General features: G+C 41.8%; 1 protein-coding gene across 8 annotated transcripts in view; it reads right to left on the bottom strand.

Moving 5' to 3' along the window:
• Positions 1–22,983, bottom strand: part of TNS1 (tensin 1) — a 2,530,757-nt gene that overhangs the window by 200,834 nt on the left and 2,306,940 nt on the right. The gene's annotated exons all lie outside the window — the stretch shown is intronic.

Here is a 22,983-nt window from a genome sequence, read left to right as displayed (position 1 = left end):
TGCAGCAATGTGGATCCTCGAACATCTACATTTATGGTAGGTACAAAACTGTACTATGTTCTTCATTCCACATTGCTGCAGTCCTAACTATTGGGTAGAATCCCAAAGCAGAGGTAAGGGAGGCTGGCAAATCATAAGGAAGCAGGAACTGACAACATGCCTTGCAAAATAGCTGTGGCAAAACCAGCCCTAGACTTAGAGTAGAGAGGAAGGTGATAATGCTTAGAGAAAGTATGCACTGAACTCCAAGTAGCTGCCTCCAAAATATCCTTAGTTGTCACCCCCCTTAGAAATGCTGTGGAAGTGGCAGTAGCCCTAGTGGAATGAGGCCTAATCCCAGCTGGAATCTCCTTGCCATGATGGGAATAACAAAAAGTAATGCAACACCCAATCCACCTAGAAATAGTTTGTTTTGACACAGGCTTGCCCTTTGAACTCAAAGCAAAAGAAACAAACAACTGCTGAGACTGTCTAAAATCCTTAGTCCTGCTCAAATAATAACGTAATAGCCTGTGTACATCTAAAGTGTGCAAAATCTTTTCCCCTTTATTTTGGGGATCTGCATAAAAGGTAGGCAAATGAATAGTTTGGTTTAAAGCCACACTAGAAACCACCTTAGGCATAAAGGAAGGATTAGTACGTAAAGATACCCTATCCTTATGGAAAATCAAAAAAGGCTCCACTGCCATAAGGGCCTGCAACTCAGAAACCCTTCTTGCAGAAGTAATGGCCAACAAAAAAGCAGTCTTCCATTACAAGTATTTCAATTCAGCAGTAGCCAAGAGGCTCAAAAGGTTGTAGAGTAAGTTTCTCCAACACAAAATTGAGATCCCAAGCAGGAGTAGGAGCTCTACGGGGGTCTTATATTCTTTGCCCCTCTAAGAAATTGCTTGAACAAAGGATGCGAAAACAATGGTGGGTCACAATCATAGTGAGCTGAAATTGCTGCAGCATGAATCTTAATGGAAGAGAAAGACAAACCTTTGTCCAGTAACTCAGTAAGATATTGAAGAGCCACACTCAAATTTGGCTCAGTAATCTCCAAATTGTTTGCTGCACTCCAAAACAAAATCTCTTCCATTTTTCTGCGTACACTTTCCTTGTACTAGGTCTTCTGGCTTCCATAATCACATTTAAAACTTGTTGAGGAAGCTGAGACCTGCTGTCTTTCAAAACAGAACATGCCAGGCTGTTAGATGTAGAGAGTGAAGCTTGACATTGAGCAGATGACCGTCCCTCTGAGACAACAGGTGTGGAATCAAGGGCAAAGGCCATGGAGGCTTCCTTACCAGATTCCTCAGTAATGGGTACCAGTGCTGCCGAGGCCAATCTGGAGCTATTAAAATCATCCTTGGCTTGTCTTGTCTGACCTTTAGAAGCACCTTTGGAAGAAGAGGCAGAGGTGGAAAGGCATACACATGAAGATTTTTCCAACTGAAAGAAAGAGCATCCACTTTCCAAGCTGTGTGATGAAATCCCTTCGTGCAAAACTTTGGCAGCTGGTGGTTTAGTGGAGAAGCGAACAGATCTATGTCTGGAGTTCCCCATGACACTGTCAATTTTTGAAATACATGAAGATCCAGTTTCCACTCGTGGGGATCCATGATTTGTCTGCTTAATACATCTGCTAAGGAGTTCTGTGCTCCCGGCAGAAACCTTGCCTGAAGAGTCAGTTGCAGACTGAGCGCAGTCTCCCATAAAAGCATTGCTTGTCTGCACAATGGGTAAGAATGTGTTCCCCCTTGTTTGTTGATGTACCACATGACAGTTGTGTTGTCTGTTAGAATCAACACCTGCCCTGGAAGAAGTAACTCCTTGAAAGCAATTAATGCAAACTGAACTGCTAACATCTCTTTCATGTTGATATGTAGATGCTGTAGTCTGGCAGGCCACTTGTCTTGTATCCACTTTCCATTTAGATGAGCTCCCCAAGCAATATCTGAGGCATCTGTCGTTAGAATCTGACTTGCCTCTGGCCGGGTCACAGAGAGTCCCTTGTTTAGGTGACATTCCTGAGCCCACCACAAAAATTCCTTTTGAATGCAAGGTATTATTTGAATGACAGTGTCCAAATCCTGGCAGTGCTGTGTCCACAGATTTTTGAGATACCATTGTAGCTTCCTCATATGCAGTTTGGCATTGGGAAGCACCAGAATACAAGATGCCATGAACCCTAAGGCTTGAAGGACTGTCCTTGCAGTCAGCCCGGACTGAAGAGATAGATGATGGAAGTAACTGGAAAGATTCTTTTGTTTGTCCGGGGTTAAAAGGCCATCTGGGCTGCTGTATTCAGTCTCACACCCAGAAAGCACATGTCTTGAGAGGGTACTAGACTGGACTTTATTTCGTTCACAGAATACCCTAGGCATCTTAGCACTGCTATGACATATTCCAGATGCTGTAGAAGATCTTCTTTTCTTGAGCCAGAATCAGGCAGTCGTCCAAGTAAGGATAGATTTGGATTCCTTTTAGCCTGAAGTAAGCTATCACTGGAGCCAGAACCTTTGTGAATACTCTGGGTGCAGTAGATAAGCCAAAGGGCAATGCAGAGAACTGATAATGAGAATTTCCAGCTCGAAAGCGCAGATACTTCCTGCAACTTAGTCTTATTGGCACATGAAGGTAAGCTTCCTTGAGATCTAAAGTTACCATCCAGTGATCTTTGCCCAGCAGAGGTAAAAGCTGTTGTAACGTCAACATTTTGAACTTGGGAATGTCCAGATAAGTGTTGAGGATAGATAAATCCAGAATTGGTCTCCACGTGTTCCCCTTCTTTGGTACTAGGAACAGGCGAGAATAAAATCCTAGGCCCCTTTCCGGCACAGGAACTGACTGAATGGCCCCTATTTGGAGCAACAGAGAAATTTGCTTGTGAGCCTCTGTTCTTTGAAGAGGAGGAATGTCTGGCATGCCTTTGAAAGGAGGCAAGGTATGGAAATAAAACCTGTAACCGTGGTGAATAATATCCAGAACCCATCTGTCTTGGGTAATTAAATCCCAATTTTCTTTGAAAAGAGACAGCCTTCCTCCCAAAGGTGCTGCCAGGCGAGACTGTACTGCCAGCTGAAAAGGCAGGTCATTGGGTCTGCTTACGAAAGGACTGACCCCTGCCCTCACCAGAAGTCTGAGCAGGGGAACTCCCTGACCTAGGCCTAAAAGAACCCTGAGCTCTGCCCCTACCACGTCTAGACCTACCCCTAGACTGGGAATCATAAGCAGGATAAGTCCATCCCTTAGTAGGCCAATTTCTACTAAACTTCGGAGGTTGCACCTGCAAAAAATCTTCAACAGTTTGCATAGACTTAGCCTTGTCCTCCATTTTCTTCAAAACTGCTTCCACAGGCGAACCAAACAACACATCAGACTGTAAAGGAGCATCCAAAATCCTTGTCTTAACATGCTCAGCTAAATTCTGATCTCTCAGCCAGGCGTGCCTACGAAGAACAGAACCAGTGGCAGCCACCCTGGAGGAGGCCTGCACAGCATCAAAACCACACTGCAAGGAATGTTTACCCACCTGTTCAGACACATGAACTAAATCCTGCAACTCTTTACACTCAATACCTTCAGCCAGAGCATCCACCTTAGATTTCAACTGTGACAGAAGATAATTCTGATATTTTAACATGTGAAACTGACAATTCAACGCCCTCATGGCTAAAGTGGAAGAAGTATACACTTTCTTTCCCCATCTATCCAAAGCCCTTGCCTCTTTATCAGGAGGGACAGGATTTTTAACAACTGAGGCCTTCACACCTTTAGGCCCCTGAGAGACAGTTTCTGGGTCTGCCCTAGGACTCTTAAAAGATACTTATGAGCATCAGGCACCCTATAATACCTATCCGGTTTAACTGGGGCAGGAGGCAAAGAATCAGGATTCAGGGAAGCCTCTGCAAACACATCTTCCACCACATTCAAAACAGGAGGTATAGCTAAAGGCCTATGCTGGGGTAAAACAAGAATTCCCTAAGCCTTTTCCTGGAATCAGAGAAATCTTGACCTTCCCATTTAAAATGCTCCCTCATGGAATGCAGAGTCTCTGAAAATGAAAAATCCTCAGGAGGAGAAGCAGAAGGAGTAGAATCATCCACATCAGAATCAGAATAAGGAGGGTACTCCTGCAAGTCTTCAGCCGAAGACTCCGAAGCCTCCGAGCATTGCTCAAAACTCTCAAACTCAGGTTCCACCCTAGGCCTCTTATCAGGAGGGGGCATAGAACCCCTAATCATAGTAATCAAATCCTCTGCCATTTTAAGCATATGTTTCTTAGGCAAAGATCCTGAAGCACTAGGAGAAACCCCCACAGAAGCTAAACTTGGCCTGCCCCTCAAGGAAGCCTTGGAAACTGAAGGGGAGGCTCTAACCACCTTAGGAAGAGAGGGAAGAACAGCCACCTGAGAAGACCCTCAGCCTGGCCTACTTCCTGAGAGGATACATCCTGTAACAGTAAAGTCTCTCCCTGAGACTCCAAAGAGACACCTGGCAAAACCTCCGGCTCCACTGAGCCTTCCAAAGAACCGACGTCTGGGACAGTCGGTTCCTCCACCCTAGGCTTTGCTGCTTTATCTTTGCGTTTTTTAGCCGAAGCCGGCGTCGGAGCATCCGACAGCATTTTATAATTACAACGCTTCCCAAACACTAACCTGGCACAGTCTAACCTTCTCTTAATAGTGCGTTTGTTAAATCTAGCACAAGAGCGGCATCCAACAACGTCGTGCTCAGGCCCTAAACAAGGTATACACAAAGTATGGTAATCCCTATGAGGTATCTGTTTCCCACAAGAAATACAGTTATTCACTTTTTCTGACATCCGGTTAAATACTGAGGCAACAAAAAACCAAAATATTCCCCAACGGGGTACTTAGCCAACTTTGATTCGGTCTGAAACTCTGACTTCAGAAACTTTCAGAACGCCAACCTGCACTCGCAAAATTGCTTCTGCATCGGACCATGCGGCAAGAAAGACTGAGGATATGACGTCGGTCATGCGCATTAGTACCCTGACGTACTGACGTCAGTCTAATGCGCCCTGACCGACGTCAGCCATATACTTTGGTATTTGGGCCGACTGGACAGCGGACTACCCAATAGTTAGGACTGCAGCAATGTGGAATGAAGAACATCTACTGCAGCAGGACTAACAGTGAAACCCTAAATCTATGTTCAAAAAATGGGGAGAAGGGGTTGATGATGGATGGAGGGGGAAGGAACCCCATAGAATCATGGAAAGCACATACAAACTCTACACAGTCATTGTCTGGAACTCAGAAGTCAGGAATAAACTCCATACCTTGTGCTTGGAAGGTGAAAGCCTTAACCATTATGCCAATCAAGTCCACAGTACAATTATCTGAGCAGCTAATGAGAGAATTATATTACTGCTGTGCACAAATAACTCTGATCCTCAGGACAAATGCAACATTAACTGAAATGAGCCCACACTGGACTTAGGAGTACTAGCACTCTATAACTTAATGCAAATGATCATGGACCACAACAGGGATAATATTCCCACAAGTGCCTTCACTCTATTTGCTCTAGTGATCCCCGTTGTGCACCAGAGATGGCCAAGTACAAGTGTTTACACAACAGTTTGATTTACCACTGCCCTCTGGTCTCCTCACAGACTTACAGAAAACCAAAGGCTAATCCTGCTTTAGTCTCAGAAAAATCATATCCTAAAGGAAAGAAAAATTGTTTGTTATTTGAACATGATAATTTAGTGGGGCCTACATAACACAAAATCAAACCTGACCAAAAAAAAAAAAAAACGATTTAGTCATTTGCTTGTTCACACCAAACACAGGGCAGGATGTTTACTGGTAGGGTTGGAAGACTGGAGGGCAAAAGGGCCAGTAGTTGACTACCATCCTCAAAGCAGAGAGAAATAATACCAAGTTACTAAGGAAAAGCTACAGCCATGATCAGGCAGCAGTCACATCTACCTCACTCTTCACAAGAGCAATGCAGTTTAACTATGCAAGAGTATGTCAGAAACAATTGCGTTACTAGAAGGTCACTCAAACTGGTTTTTAAAACATTTAAGGACCTGACTACAGCTTACTCTAAAATAATTTATCTTGGTAAAATCCAAGATTTCACTGTGGTTAATGAAATCAAGAGGTGTGCTACTTCTTTAAAGAATTCAGTAGATTTACCATCCAGCAACTCAAATCTATTCAACCATGGCACTTTGTTAACAGTAAATTACCACTTCCCACTTTAACAAAATACCATCAAGAAGAGTATTTCCTATCCCCAATGTTGTCCGCTTCTTCCTGACTTCCTTAAAATGGAGTGGCCTGTGAGAGCCAATCCTCTGGCATATATATTTAACTTCACTCTTGAGAGGAGACCTTACTACCTGTATCAAGCAAGGGGTTGGGAGGGTGGCCTAATGGTTAAGGCGTTTGCCTTATAAAAACACAAGGTGCAGGGTTCGAGTCTCACAAGGGATAATTGGCTAGGCTTAAAATGGCTTGCAAGGGCAGTTAGCCTAGTACTAATCTATGAACCTATATCTATGAACCTATTATTTGCACAATGCTGAAGACATCCCCCTACATGTCTCTGGGAGACTATTACCCTACAGCTGAAGTATAGACAGCTATAAATGTCAGATGACACACTATAATTAAATCCTTGAATATGCTTCTTTCACAGGGTCAGCATGGGTTTAGAAAGGCATATAACAATACTGACAACCACCTTGTTGTTCATTCACATAATTCTCTCCAGCACAAACAAAGACTTGACAGAAACTGCCTTTGTTGACATGAGGACAGCATTTCCACCAATTAAATACTATCTCTTCGAGTCCAAAAACAAAGAATTTTTGACTTGGTCATCACATTCTCAAGTACTTTCAAAGCTATCCTATAGACCGAACTCTTAATTGTGATCTTCATTTTCAGCTTGCAGAGCAAATGAAGTGCCCCAGGGCTTCATAACAGGTCAATAATTTTCCCATTCATCAATGATCTGGCCCAGAACATTTACAGTTGCAAACAATTATACATACAGATTACTTGCTACTTCTCCTGACACAACATATATTCACACCAACAACTATAAAAAATGCAGACTTTGATAATCTTTTGTACTGGCTTAATCAAAATTAATTCACAGTTAATACTAATAAAGTTGTCATATCTCTCAACTTTGTAGAGCAAGACATCTGGACAAAGCCAAAAATAATGGGGTTACAAAGGCCCCAAAATAGGAACAGATTCTAAATATTGCTCTTACAAACTTAGAAAGTTGTTAGAAATATCAGGAGTTATGTTAAATTACATTTTCTGAAAGATACAGTCAGAAACTCAAATGTTTACCTTTTTTTGACTTCAATCCTTAGTGATTTGTTAGAAAACCACAAATTTTATGAAGAATAGACCAAAAATATGAGGCAAAAATCTGGACATTCTGCAAATATCTGGACAGTTGAGAGGTATGTCTTTATATGATCTTAGTGCACCTAAGAAATGGAAATGCATCCCTACAATCCAACATTTTGACCCTCTTAAAATTCCCATCTCTCTAACTCAGACCCAGTAACATTAACCACTCTGCACTCTACATTTACACTGTATAGAGAAGCCCAAACAACGGAGAAGCATCTACATCTAGTAACATCTTTACTGATTTAACTGCATTAATTGTAAGACCTGCCCGTCACTGTGCGTCCAACACCCACTGTGCTCAAAAATATATATCGTTTCAGTTGAATTTTGTGCATCTTCCATGATACTTTGGTAAAGGAAGGATTACCAAGTATTTTTGCACAGATGTTTCTCTGTTTTGTTAAGGTCACTCTAGTTGGATATTGTATGCATCTGCTTTGGGAAGTTTTTGCTACTTTTAACTTTTTTTTTTGTGCCAATCCTAAGGTAAAAGGACATCAGGTTTTTAACAAGATGGTATTTTAGAGACTCTTTAATATCACAATGCACAAATAAATGGGTTTTGCAAATATGTTTTAACAATATAAATATGCAGAAAACTGGTTTCACCAGTCTCCGATTAGAAAAGGTACATTACTTAGTTAAAATTTTGATAAATATCTCCAGTCTTTTAACTTCCAAAGCTAGGAGGGCAGCTCAAATTAATCTCTTCATCTCAAAACTGGAATATCCCCCTCCTGTTGTACCTCTCAATTACTCATAAAACACAAACATCCTGTAAATGAGTCTTAACAGAATTTACCACTTAACCACCCTATCCGTTCATAAAGAACACTTCTGCTTGTCCATACATTAAAAAAAAGACATTCCACAACTTTAAGCTCATACAGTCTAACAACTTGCATCCCCTGGCAAAAAAAAAAAAAAAAAAAAAAAAAAAAAAAAACTAACTTAAAAAAATCAGCTATCCTATTACATCACAAGAAAAGGAAGCTGTAATTTCCAACATATTGTTTTGGTTTAACATCAGGTGAAAATGACATCTGCAACATGGAATCAGCAGTTAGAGGAATCAAGAGCTAAGAAAGAAAATGCAACTTTTCAAATTAAACTTGTTAAACAATAAACAGCTAAAATTCTCATTTTTATAAACACAACAGATGTCTTCCGGCTTAATGAAAACTGAACTGACACCCATCACTAGACTATCTTCTTTAAACTTCTTTGTACTATTTAGATATCTTTTATTATAATATTCATCCAGAAATTAAGGGTTATTATCCTTAATGGTAATCCCTTATTTTTATTTTTTTTTTTACAATCTTGGCTGCATACACAAGTTCTTGATATAATTTAATCACTATTCATTACTTACTGCATGTTATAGTCAGACATTAAATCCTGTTAAATCTTAAAAACTACACTTTAATATATTTTACTGCTTCTTTTAATGACTGGATCTGCAGCCTAGCTCATGGCTGGAAAACGTTCTCCTGAACGGCTCACCCATCCGTTTAATAAACAGATACAAATCCATCACTGGGGTATGAATCTACGTCAGTTTACTAAATGCCAGTTCTTCAAAAAATTAGTCAGTCAAAAACAAAGTGGTGAACTCAATTCCAAAGCACTGCAGACTACATTCAATCAACAAAGGGCTTGCTGCACCTTAGTGTAAGGGCAAAACACTGGCTGCAGTTCAAGAACTTGGCTGCAAATTCCATTACCTTACACATCACTAAAACCTTCACTGAACTAAAATTCACAACTTCCACAACATCTCTAAAATGTATCTAAAAAACTATACTCCCTTCCCAGGCAAACCTACATCCATTTTCCATACCACCACAACTCTGCAGAATTTTACTTCCTACAGGACTCATGTTAATCAATATCAAGTAAAACCTCATGGTCTTTCACTACAGGAGGCAACAGAGTCAGTACTCTCTGCTGTCCTGCTTAGATTTGTACCTCTGTTTTTGTATGTTAATGATACGTTTATGTCACCAAGTCACCCTTTGTATCTTGTTCTTTGCATGTTGACCATATACATTATCCATGCATCGATTCTGCAGTACCAGCTGACTTCCTCTAAAGTAACAGCAGAAATACAACAGCGGTTGGCAATGTATTCCACTGCTTACAATGGAAAAATATAAATTCAACAATTACTCATTCTCCATGGTAAACTAGTGCGCTCATCTCAAGTCAGATGTACAGAATCCATATTTATTTTCTTCTGTTTAGTAACTTTTTCCATTTATCCAGGGTAAGCTGCAGTGAATATAATTTTTTTCATCTTAGAGGTACAATTATGCCCTAACTAGTGACAAGTTAAATGTATTCATAATCCGTCTCATGTTATCTGACTTGAATGGCAGCACTGTTACCCTCTACTGTGGCAGATGAAGCAATTCTTATTGATCTCATGTTTACAAGGTGTGTGTGTGTGTGTGTGTGTGTGTGTGTGTGTATACGTGCACATGCGCAATATAAAGTACAGTTGTGTACACTTACCATAAATGTAGATGTTCGAGTGTATTCACTGTTGCAGTCATTACATTTGGGTAATCTGCTGGCAGGTTGCCCTCAGTCGACCTGATTAACAAAGTCTTGGGTCCTGCATCAGTTGCTGTCCCTTCTTCCATGACGTCAGGTCATCAGGGGTGTAAAACATGCAGCCGATGCCATCACATCAGTTTTTCTTGCCCCAGATGTCAGGTGCCCCCCAAATGGGGAGCAAAATATATACAAAATTTTAAACACAAAAATATATTCCTCCAAACAAAAGCAAATACACCAAAAACGCTTTTAAGTGTAGAAAAATAAAGGAGAGTCATAGTAAGAGAAAAAACAGGGGGCTGGAGGGAGGGTACCAGGACTGCAACAGTGAATACACTCGAACATCTACATTTATGGTAAGTATATACAACTGTACTATGTTCTTCATGTTTCACTGTTGCAGTCATTACATTTGGGTAGATTCCCAAAACTCAGGTTGGGAGGATGGATTTATACAGTATTAAGACCGGCTATAAGGGCCTGCAAAACAGCAGTGGCAAAGCCAGCTCTGGATTTAGAGAACATTGGTAAGTGATAGTGTTTGGTGAAAGTATGAACTGAACTCCAGGTAGCAGCTTCTAGAATATCCCTGGTAGAACACCTCTGAGAAAGGCTGTAGAAGTAGATGCAGCCCTGGTGGAATGGGATCTGATCCCCTGGAGGATAGGTTTTCCATGGTGCTTATAGCAGAAATGAACGGCTTATCCATTTGGAAATGGTTTGCTTTGAAATAGCCTTTCCCTCTGCCCCTGCAGCAAATATTAATAGCATTTGTTCAGATTTTCTTCGAGATTTAGTCCTGTCCAAGTAAAATCTAAGTTGTCTGTGTACATCCAATGAATGCAGAATCCACTCCCCTTTGTTCTGTGGATTGGGAAAGAAAGCTGGCAAATGAATGGACTGATTAAGAGCCACACTGGATACCACCTTGGGCATGAAGGATGGGTTGGTCCTGAGTGACACCCTGTCTGCATAAAAGATGAAGAAAGGCTCCACTGCCATAAGGGCATGTAATTCAGAAATCCTTCTAGTCGAAGTGATTGCTAAAAGGAAGGCTGTTTTCCAGGAAAGGAATTTTAAGTCTGCAGTAGCAGCTGGCTCGAAAGGAGGTAGAGTGAGTTTTTCCAATATAAAGTTAAGGTCCCAGGTAGGGATTGGAGCTCTCCTGGGGCGGCCTTAAGTTTTTGGCCCCTCTGAGATACTGCTTTAACAGAGGATGAGAGAAGAGGGGGGTTCTGTGTTGTAATGAGCTGAAATGGCTGAGGCATGGATTTTTATGGAAGAAAAAGATAGGCACTTGTGAAGCATCTCAGTTAAGTATTGCAAAATCTGAGGTAAATTGGGCACTGCTGTTGTCATCCCTTGAGATTGATTCAAGGCACAGAATCTTTTCCATTTGTCAGCATAAGATTTTCTGGTACTAGGTCTTCTCGCCTCCAAAATGACATCCATCACAGGTTTGCTGAGGGATGCTAAGGGGGAATTTAAGTGATTAGCCAGGCTGCAAGATTCAATGTTTGGAGCGGAGGGTACAGAATTTGGCTGTTCTGCTGAGACAGTAAGGAAAGTGTCTGAGGCAGGTGCCATGGAGAAAGTTGTGACAGACTGCGTAGGAGTGGATACCAGTGTTGGTGAGGCCAGTCTGGAGCAAGCAAAATCATCTTTGGTTTGTCCTGTTTGACTTTTAGTAGAACTTTGGAGAGCAAAGGTAGGGGGGGAAGCATAGACTGATAGGTTTTCCCAGCTGAAGGATAGAGCATCCACTTTCCAGGCTTTTGTGTGAGGAGTTCTTGTGCAATACTTGTCCAACTGGTAGTTCTGGGGTGAGGCAAAGAAATCTATGTCTGGGCTCCCCCAATTGCGTGTCAACATGTTGAAAATCCATGGTTCCAGTTTCCATTGGTGTAGGTCCAGGAGATTTCTGCTTAGATCATCTGCCAAAATATTCAGCTTTCCTGGCAGGAATTTGGCTTGTAGTTGTACTTGATAGCTCAAGGCCATGTTCCACAATGCCATGGCTTGTCTGCAGAGGGGGTAGGAATGTGTATCCCCCCTGCTTGTTTATGTACTACATAACTGTGGTGTTGTCCGTCTTTACCATTAGTTGCCCTGGATGAAGGTAGTCCTTGAAGGCTGTTAGTGCTTTCTCTACAGCTAGCATTTCTTTTTGATTGATATGAAGGTGCATTTGATTCGAGCTCCATTTGCCCTGAATGCACTTCCCTGCCAGATGAGCCCCCCATGCATAGTCTGATGCGTCTGTAGTTAGGATTTGGGTGGCAGGGGATGGTGTGAATGGCAGTCCCTTGTTTTGGTGGCAGGTCTCTGCCCACCATAGGAACTCTAGTTGCAGGCAAGGTATGATAGGAATAATTGTTTCCAGGCTGTGAGAATGTTGACTCCATAAACTTTTTAAGTACCACTGAAGTTTCCTCATATGCAGTCTTGCACATGGAATTAGAAGAATGCAGGAGGCCATGAACCCCAAGGCTTGCAGTATTTGTCTTGCTGATAGCGGCCACCTGTTTGAAGTAAGTCACCAACTGAATTTGCTTTTCTGGCATAAGGTAAGCCATCTGGGCAGTTGTATTCAAGCTTGCACCCAGGAATGTTATTTTTTTGAGAGGGAAGTAGTTGTGATATCTTTTTGTTTATGGTGTACCCTAGACAAGTTAGAACCCTTTTTACAAACGCCAGACGTTTTAGAAGAATGGCCTTGTTTTATGCCTGAATTAGACAATCATCCAGGTATGGATATATTTGAATATTTCTTTGCCTGCAAAATGCAGTTACTGGAGCCAGGCACTTTGTAAAGACCCTGGGCACAGCAGATAAGCCAAAGAGCAGTGTAGAGAACTGATAATGCAAAAAGCCTGCTTTGAAGCGGAGGTATCTTCTGCAAGATTCCCTGATTGGGATATGCAGGTAAGCCTCTTTTAAATCTAGACTTGCCAGCCAGGCATCTTTGCCTAGCATAGGAAGTAACTGGTGAAGAGTCAGCATCTTGAATTTTGGACCATCCAGGAAAGTGTTTAGAGTAGACAAGTCCAGAATTAGACGCCATGATTTGTCTTTTCTGGGTATCAGGAAAATTCTGGAATAGAAACCTTGTCCCTTTTCCCCTTCTAGTACTAGTTGAACAGCCCCCATGTTTAAGAGGGAAAGTACTTGTTTCTGAACCTCTGCCCACAGATTTGGGGGCAGGTCTGGCCATCCGCTTGGAGTTGGCAATGTGTGGAAATGAAATCTGTATCTCTGGGACACTATATTTAAAACCCATTTGTCCTGGGTTATAAGTTGCCAGTTTTTTGCATGATGTGCCAGTTTTCCCCCCAAAGGGGCGGCTAAAATGTAAGTGCTTGGTAATTCTAAAGGAAAGTCATTGAGACTGTTTCTCATAGGAAGGTGGCTTATTGTTTCCAGATTTGGAAGAGGAGGCACCCCATTGCTTAGTTCTGAAACTCCCTTGGGACTGAAACTTGGTGCTTTTGGCATGTCTGGGTCTGGCTAGAGTGGCTCTGGAAGGAACTGGAAATGCCCAGTTCTTAGTAGGTCAGTGCCTACTAAATCTTGGAGGCTGTAAGAAATTTTTCACGGTCTGCATAGATTTAGCCTTATCTTCCATCTTTCTTAGAACTTCTTCAGCCTTATTGCCAAACAGATGGTCCTGCTGCAAAGGAGCATCCAACAATTTTGCTTTAACATGATCAGGCAGAGTTTGCTCCTTAAGCCAAGCATACCTTCTAAGCATAGACCCAGTAACAGCAGCCCTGCAAGAGGCCTCCAAAGAATCAAAACCACATTGCAAAGTATGTTTTCCAACTTGTTCAGCTGAATGCAATAAATCCTGTAAATCTTAATTTTCCACACAGTCAGAAATCAACATAATTTTCTGTTTAAGCAGCCCCATGATATGCTGCTAATATTTTAGCATATGAAATTGACAGTTTAAAGCCCTGATTGCCAAGGTTGCAGAAGTATAAACCTTTTTCCCCATCTATCCAGCGCCCTGGAGTCTCTATCAGAAGGGGTAGGATTTTTAGCAGAAGAAGCCTTAATGCCCTTGGGCCCCTAAGAAATGGTTTCAGGGTCCGCAACAGGATTTTTGAAAAGGAATTTGTGGGAATCAGGAACCCTGTAGTATGTGTCTGACTTACAAGGGGCCGGAGGCAGAGAATCAAGGGCCGTACTGGATTCTGAAAACACATCATTAACAATGTCTAGTACAGGAGGTATAGCCAAAGACCTATGCTGAGGAAGAAGAAGAAAATCACTAAGTCTTTTTTTGGATTCAGAAAAATCCTGACTTTCCCAATGGAAATGTTCCCTTAAGGTTTGTAAAGTTTCCCATAAGTAGGTATAGACAAACCCTGTTCATTAGAAGAGTCAGAAGAAATAGAATCCTGTTCAGAAGATTCAGTCAAGTTCAGCCCTAGGCCTCTTTGAAGGTGGAGGTTGGCTACCCCTGATTAGAGTAATTAAATCTTCAGCCATTTTGATCATTTGTTATTTTAGGCATAGGGGCCTGCACATGTGGCCTAGGCGTTGATTTTTTTAGACGTAGATCGAGATTTTGGCCTTAATACTGAAGATGGCATCTGTTTAATATACAAATCTGTAAGCCTGAATACACCATCAGAAGCCAGTGCAGCACAGCGGCTCCGGACCCATCCAAGGTAGAGACGTCCACGGTTTCCATGATTAAAGCATCTCTCGACATACCGGACTCTGAATGGGTCTCAGTAGAGGCCTGCAAATTAGAAGTAGAGGGTATCAGGGGCTGCGAAAGTGCCTCACTGAGTACCGGCGAACTGGTGACTGGCTTAGGAGAAGCGTTGTTGGCAGTTTTGGACCTCAACGGCCTGTCTCTGTCTTTTTCTTTGCATTTTTTAGGTATTCCAGTAGTCGGATTGCTAACAGACGTCATTTCTGGATAATTAAACCATGATCCAAAATATTTAGAAGAAAAAATGTACTGACGACGGATACTGCGTTGATTAAATAAAGCACAGAACCAACAGCAAGGTACGTCATGGTCAGGGCCTAGGCAAGGAATACAGTACAAGTGAAAATCCTTATGAGGTATTTGCTTCCCACAAGTAATACAATTATTAACTTTTACTGACATCGGTAAGGAGCAAGAAAAAGTTTCCCGAACGGGGTACTTAGCTTTTTATTTGAAGACTTCGGTTCTAAACTCGAAAACGAAAATTTCAGGAGTCGGCCGACCTGCAAACTGCTTCTGCTTCAGGCACCGCGCGACAAGAAAGACTGATGTAATGGTATCGGCTGCATGTTTTATACTCCTGACGACCTGACGTCATGGAAGAAGGGACAGCAACCGAAGCAGGACCCAAGACTTTGTTAATCAGGCCGACTGAGGGCAACCTGCCAGCAGATTACCCAAATGTAATGACTGCAACAGTGAAACATGAAGAACATTTGCCACAGAGTCTGAGTTGGTTTATAATACTGAAACCTTACTGAATGATTTTCAATAATTTTTGTACATTTCTCTACTACTACATATATATTTTTGACTAATGCTTGTCTGTTTGCGAATGCTATATGCCAAAGGCCATAACAAAAAAAAAATAGTTTGTATTGGTCTTCCATGTGGTGATCACTGGAAATTAAACAATATTTATGGTGGGAGGCTGGCATAATGGTTAAGGTGTTTACCTTACAGATACAAGGTGCAGGGTTTGATTCTGAAGTGGGGTAATTGCTTGGACTTAAAATGGCCCACAACGGCAGTTTAGCTTAGTAGTACTCTATGAACTTATGAACCTAAAAAATGCCAGAGAAGCGCAGTGACCCATTCCAGGTGAGCAAGTATTTATTCCTAAACACCAATACCCTTCCCCCTGTAGTGATATGCCCAGTCTTTTTATGACAAATACCTTTCCCACACCTCCTACTACAATGAAAATGGTACAGCACCTACTCTCGCCTTCCTACATAAGGAAAGACAAAAAGACAACCTTTCACAATTAACCACCATCACCCTCCAATAGTAGGTATCTTAACCGAACTATACACTTTAGCGCTCATTCCCTGCTTTCCATGAGAGGTGACTGGCCTCTTGGCCACTCATAACCTCAACCAACCTCCATCATTATAGGGTGCCAAAGGACCTAGATCTCGTCACTTACCCCTTCCCAATCAAGATGACCAGTCTGATAATGCAAGTGCATACCACACCAAACCTTGTGCCAGATGACAGGTTACATTTTGTGTTATAAAGCATCTCTAGAGAAAAAAGTAGGGCCCTAATATGGATTAATATTTTCCACTTTTAAAATCTTCCATTGTTTTCTACAAACACATAGGCATAAGAGCACAAATATACACTAACTTTCACAAAGACAAAGACACCTGCAGACTTATAGACTCCAAAGACACACACCCGCCATACATGGCTTTTGTTTATATGCAGGTTTGCTACCACAGATGATACCTGTCCAGTATGCTACATATGGAGTAATTAATTGTTGCAACACTTCATATTACTATTTTCTGTTCCCAACACTGCAAAGGTTTCTACTTCAGTAACAGGTTCATCTCATGCACAACAAACTGTGATCAGACATGCAGAACTGATGTACCTGCATATTAAGGTCCACATTCAGAATTTTTTTTTAAGACTAACGCAAGAGGCTCTAAAAGGTTTAATTTTATTAACCATTCATTTTTAACATTTCATCTTGTCAAGCCAACACCTACTGATTATATCCAGAATTAGCAGAAAGAATTGCTCTTGGATGTTTGTCATGAATGACTTGTCTCACGATGTCTGCCAGCTATTATCCCAACAGATGTCTTAAAATCTGTGTCACTAATTTGGAATGCTATGACATCTACTTGTCCCAGGAGAAGTGAAACATGCAATAGCAGTAAAATTAGAATCTGCAGCCTCTTTTACTGGACTGTAACTGTACTACAGTTGCATGCATATGCTTTAACTAAAAAGAAATGATCGCACTGCATGTAATTTAGGAACACTTGCCCTCCACACACTAACAATGCTGCAGAGCCAAAAGCAGTGTAGGGTAGGTAGAATAACGTGCTTTAAAACTGCTGCAATGACCTCGGTGCTGTTGACTACAGGTTGAGTGTCACAACCCCCATACTTGCATACTGTGGTAACTTTGAACAGGTCACATGAATATTGGTATTCCATTGTCAACTTTAAATGAGACAGCTGTATCTAGAAGACCTTCTCTAGCTAAAGCAAACATACAATATATTAGTAAACAAAACCTTGTCATGGGAAGAACCCTGGAATGTTCACTAGCCCTTGTAAAGATACTGGCTTACATACCACCTTCTTGCTTACAAATGCCAGACTGCTGATTATATGGATGCAGTGAAACAGCAGAGACACTCACTGCTACCCACCATAGCTTTTTAACACCTGTGCTGCACTTCTGTGGTGCTTACTGGTCACCCCCACCTCAGTCACCCCAATGATACACTGCTAATTCTGTACTAACCTTTTCCATCCCCCAAAAAGGAAAAAGAGGAAAACCTTTCAAAGGTCAGGTAGTGAAACCACAGTCCTTTACGTCGTACATCTCCGGATAAGACAACATGCATTCCGCAGTACACTTTTTCTTGCCAGCAGATTACAGAGTTTCACATGTCTTACCGTCACCTTTTCTTTATGAAGGGTGCTTTTGCACAGATTTGTTTCTTAATCTGTCTCCCTAGTTAACTGAATTTCACATCTGGACATGGGCGATATTTCCTGCCTATTTGTGACAAATAACTCCCTCCATTTCTTTTTGTGTGTGCACCTCACAGGTAAGGATGAAAAGGATGGATACAACAGGATGCACGGTTATCTTTTTTAAAGAAGCTCTTCTCTTCCTGTACTACTTTGACAGACAAGAACAGTGAAACCCTATGACATCAACAGGCTTGAAAGATGATACGACTCGGTCTCCCATTTCATTGTTACACACTGCTATTTTGAAATCTGGGTCACTGATACACAAATGTTTGTGCAAATACTCTCTTCTTCATAATCCTTGTAACTGCTTGCCATCTGGTAAAAAATATGGTAGTCTCCAGCAAGTAAGTGTGTGTGTGTGTGTGTGTGTGTGTGTGTGTGTGTGTGTGTGTGTGTGTGTGTGTGTGTGTGTGTGTAACTGTGTATGCATGTATGCCTATAAACAAGTTTATTGACAAAGGACCACTGCAAACCTTGCCAGCACATCTCAAAACGAACAGAGCCAGGAGCCTCAAACTCTGAAATACAGCAACAATTTACCCCCTCCACTCAAAAGGAAAAAATATAGAATATGCCTTCCCTTATTCACATACTGATTACATTTTTTTGCTCCAACTCAGATTTGCTCCACTTGACAAACTCTTCTCCACTCCAATAACTACAAGCTCATATTTCCATTTGTATTCCTGTCTACTTTAGCAACAAATACCTCATGACATAAAGGTGCAAGTGTGGGGGTCTTGATATGAAGGACGAAAGCACAGAAATAGTTGACTAGGGCAGGGTTCAGACAGGAGGAGTAATGGCTCAAGACTGTAAAAGCAGCCAAGTTCAAGCATTATTAAGGGGAGGAGCAGTAATGTAACCATTAGAAATTATAAGTGCATGGGGTATACACAGTGATTGGCCTGATTTTGTGGGTTTGATCCTTAGTAGCGTACATGCTGTAAATATAATGACATGAGAACTTAGCTTCATGGTTAAGTCTAGATAAGGCAGTTGCAGACATATGTTCAAACACTTTCATACAGCAAAACTTAAGGAAGATCACCTTTCCTCCATATACAATGCAGAAAACAACAGACTAAACAATGCCCTGCAATTTCTTGCTGTGTTGCAGTTCTAATATTTTCCATACCCCTCTGTACAAGTCATTAACAAGTGAGATCCAGTAGGTAGTCCAATAGTCTGTAGGGAAACAAGTCTGATACAATCTGGCTGTCAAAAGAAGCCTCACTTCCACTCTGAAAAAGCAGTACTGGAAAAGAATGTTGCAGCTTTTCATGCCATATTTCAGGCTCCCCTAAGGACTTTCTATCTGACATGAAAGGGATGTGTACAGCCAAAAACTGAAATCAAGCTGGAAACAGCTGTGGAACAACTTATCCTAGCTAGCAAGGCCAATGTGCTTGTTAACTTATAATTACGGCCTATGGGTAGTGCAGCCTACTGAATAGAAGACTTTTTCTTCATAGACAAAGACTTCCAGCAGTACAGAATTCAGTTACAAAGAAACTGGTTGCAGATGGAAGAATAGTTACAGTGTTTTAAACAGAGCTGCATCAAAAATGAACACAACAGACTTTCATAGTCCACTATGCGCCTGTGGGAAACCTTCAGATAATGTATGAGATTCAAGACAAGCATATTGGTGCATAATTAATTTTTATGTCTGAATTATGTAATGTTTCCGCATTTCTTTATGAAAAAATTCACATCAACCTCAGACTGAACCTTTGAAACATTAGTTTTGGATAAATGTTTTAAACCAGGGAAAGATTTTTGAATCAACGCACAGCTCCTGCCTCATTTCTCACAGAAATGTAGTATGGCATTAGAGACACTCCAGCTACAGTTGAACCAGCTACTGAGGTTCTAATCCCAGACACACCTGTGGTACAAGAAAAGTTTACAGACAAAAGCTGGAAACTATTATTTAATGCAACTAACTTTTACAAACATGGTCTAATATACCAACATTGTTACTCAAGAAATGATCACCAATAAAAAGAGCAGGCATACCATGTTTCTGCAATTTACCTTGTATTGACTTGACTCTCATGTCTTAAAAAATGTATATAAAAAAAAAAAAAGAATAAAAAATTCCAGCCATCCCACCACCTCCATTCCAAAAACTGAGAACTGCTAGATTGCATATATGTAATGCTTTGGAAGAGCAAAATACTAAACACTGAGTTTGTGTTTTTGTGTGTGTGTGTGTTTGTTCATAGGTTGGCACTAGGCTATCAGCCCTAGGGCCTATACAAGCCGAGTCATAACAATTCTCTGGCTATTTCTTCCCACAATATTTACTTCCCTGGACCCCTGTCTAGCAGGGTGACTGACATGATCCCTGGGGTGAATTTCCTATCTCCCATCCAATCATCAAGGTTCCTTTTGAAGAGGGCCAAAGAGGCACTCTGCTTGACATGTATAGGCAGTCTATTCCAGAGTCTGGGTCGTCTCTGGGTCAGGAAATTATCCCTCCAGCATGTTTTGTTCATTGTGATGACAAGGTTTAGATCCCTGGAGTATGTGGCTCTGAGGGATTGGGAGGTACATACCAAATGGGGCATTGTATTCTAAAATGGGTTTAATGAAGGATGAGTACAGTGGGACAATGACCTCCTTTTTTCTGGATGAAAACCCTTAGTGATGAGGTGTGCCACATTGAAGGATTTCCTGACTGTTGTGGTGATGTGGTTATCGAAGGTGAGACCACTGTCTACCTGTGTCCCTAAGTCTTTTATCACACTTTCAGTGTTTAGTGTACTGCCACCTATGTGGTAATTCACAGCTACATGTTTTTTTCCCCAAAGGGGAGAACTATACATTTCTTAGCATTGAGCTTGAGCCCATGGCTCTGGCACCAAGCATCTGTTTCTGTAAGGCCCTTTTGTAGAATATCCACATTATTTTGGGATTCAATAATGGCTCCCAGTTTGCAGTCATCTGCAAACTTTGTTAGCCAGAGTCCCTTAAGTGTTGGCCTGTACTTCAAAGAAGTAGATGCCAAACAAGAGCACTCCCAAAACTGAACCCTGAGGTATTCCACTTGTCACTTGTCTGGAGCTAAATTTGGAGTCGGCTACTTTTACAGTGTGGGTTCTCTCAGTAAGCCAGTTGGCAACCCATCGAGTGACGTAGGAATTAATGCCCATCTTAGTAAGTTTATCTATGATTCCAGAGTGGGGGATGGTGTCGAAGGCCTTGGCGAGGTTCAGATAGGCTGTGTGGACCGCCTTACCCTTGTCCACAGCTCTGGAGACTGATTTGAAGAAGTCAATTAGGTTCATGAGACAAGATCGGCCCTTCAAGAACCCAAACTGGGTGGGGTCCAGTGTTTGAAGTTTGCCAATGTCTTTGTTTATAAGTTCCATGATAATACGTTCCATGGCTTGCAGGTCAGGCTTGTCAGACTGATGGGACTGTAGTTGCCAGGATCCAAGGTGGATCCCCCCTTGTGGAGTGGGATAACTGTAACAGTGGGCATGAAGCCTGAGGTGAGGCTATGATTAAACATGACACTTAGGTGAGGTGCCAGTTCATTTTGTAGTTCATGTAGTACACAGCCCGGGATGCTGTCTGGTCCCATGGATGCTGTATTCTTAGCTTTGGAGAGTGCGGTTTTTACCTGTCTGGCCTTTACTACTGGAATTTGGCAATCTTTCGGTGTTGAGATGGGCCCTTTAGGGGGTGAGAGGGGTGAAGTTGACACTGAATCGATCTGCCAGGATACTGGCAATATCCTTGGGATCAGTATATTTAATGCCATTCTGTTGTAGCTCAGAGCAGACCTGAGCATTGCCATTTAGATTCTTGACATAGCTTGTGGTTGTCTTTGGAATCTTTTGCAATTTTATTTTCATAACTAGCTTTGGAGGATTTTATGAGGAATCTCAGCTTCTTACGGAGGCTGGTAAGGGAGTTTTTTTGCACCCTGGGATTTTCCTCTTCTGCAACAGTTTATTTCCTTTCGTTATAAAGTTTGTTTATGGCAGGGGACAACCAGATTGGATTCCTTTTTTTGGAGGAGAGCGTCTTGGTTCTAAATGGGATGGCACAATTCATGCATGAGTGGATGTGCTCATACAGTGCTTTAGTGTAGGATTCAGCAGTCGAACTTTCAGTTCCCGTCTGCATGGGTGTCATGAAGTTTGTCACTTTTGACCCGAGTAGCATGAAGTTGGCTTTGGAGAAGTTTTTTATGGAGGTTTTCTTACTAGGGGGAGGCGGAGGGATGTGGATGTCAAGGGTGATTAGCTTATGGTTAGAAGTGACCAACAAGGGGGTGACCATAGGTGTGGAGCATCGATTTCCCATATTGGTAATGACCAGGTCTAGGATATTGGAGCCCCTGGTGGGACTATGGATTAGCTGATCCAGGGCATTGGAATTTATGAATTCCAAGAACCGTTGGGCAAAGGTGTTGGTACATGTGTAGTTTTCCTAGTTAATGGCAGGTAGCTGGAATCACCCAGTACTAGGGTGTTTAGTTGTATCTTAATATTTTCCAGTATGTTTAGAAAGGTGTATTCAGAATATTGGGGCATGGTGGGGGATCTGTAGCAAGCTACAATTTGGATTGCAGTCTTACCTAGTGTTAGTTGCACCTGGAGAATTTCAGATGCATTGTGTAGGGCAACTAGCATGGTGTTGTGAATATCCTTGGTGAATACGGACACTCCTCCACCTTTAGTGTTTCAGTCCTGGTTTGGTGGCCAAAATGTGTGCTAAGAGTTGTAGCCTGTTATTGCAGGGGTGCTCTCTGGAGCCTTGAACCAGGTCTCAGTTACTGCACAGATATCGATGTTCTCTATTTTTAGGAGTGCCTCGAGAGAGTGCATTTTGAGGTTTAGACTTCTAGCATTGAATAGCATTACCTTAGATTTTGCATGCTTATACCTGTTACGGTGGTGGTTTTGTCCTTTAAACTTTGCCTAAAAAAGGTACTTTAAGGGTGGCAAGAACCTTAGCCAGTAACCTGAATCCCAGGGACGACAGGTGCAGACCATCTCTGGTAAAGCACCGTGGTCTGTCGATCATGTCGTCCCAGGCAGATCAATACTGGATCCCCTCTGAATGACACCAGAAGCTTAGCCAATTGTTGAAGTCAATCATTTTGTCCTTATACTGCAGTATCATTCTGTCCCTTTTCATGTAGTCCAGGGTGGTATGTCTCAAGTCATTCATTCCAAAATGGACAATGACAGAATCATATTTGTACTTGTGGTGACTTGAGTGCATGCGTTATGTGGCGGATCCTGGCATCAAACAGGCAGCTGA

The sequence above is a fragment of the Protopterus annectens genome, chromosome 6.part0, assembly GCF_019279795.1.
Source record: "Protopterus annectens isolate FY-2018-M chromosome 6.part0, PAN1.0, whole genome shotgun sequence".
In the NCBI taxonomy this organism is placed as follows: domain Eukaryota; kingdom Metazoa; phylum Chordata; order Ceratodontiformes; family Protopteridae; genus Protopterus; species Protopterus annectens.
This window is presented reverse-complemented; position numbering and strand designations above follow the sequence as displayed.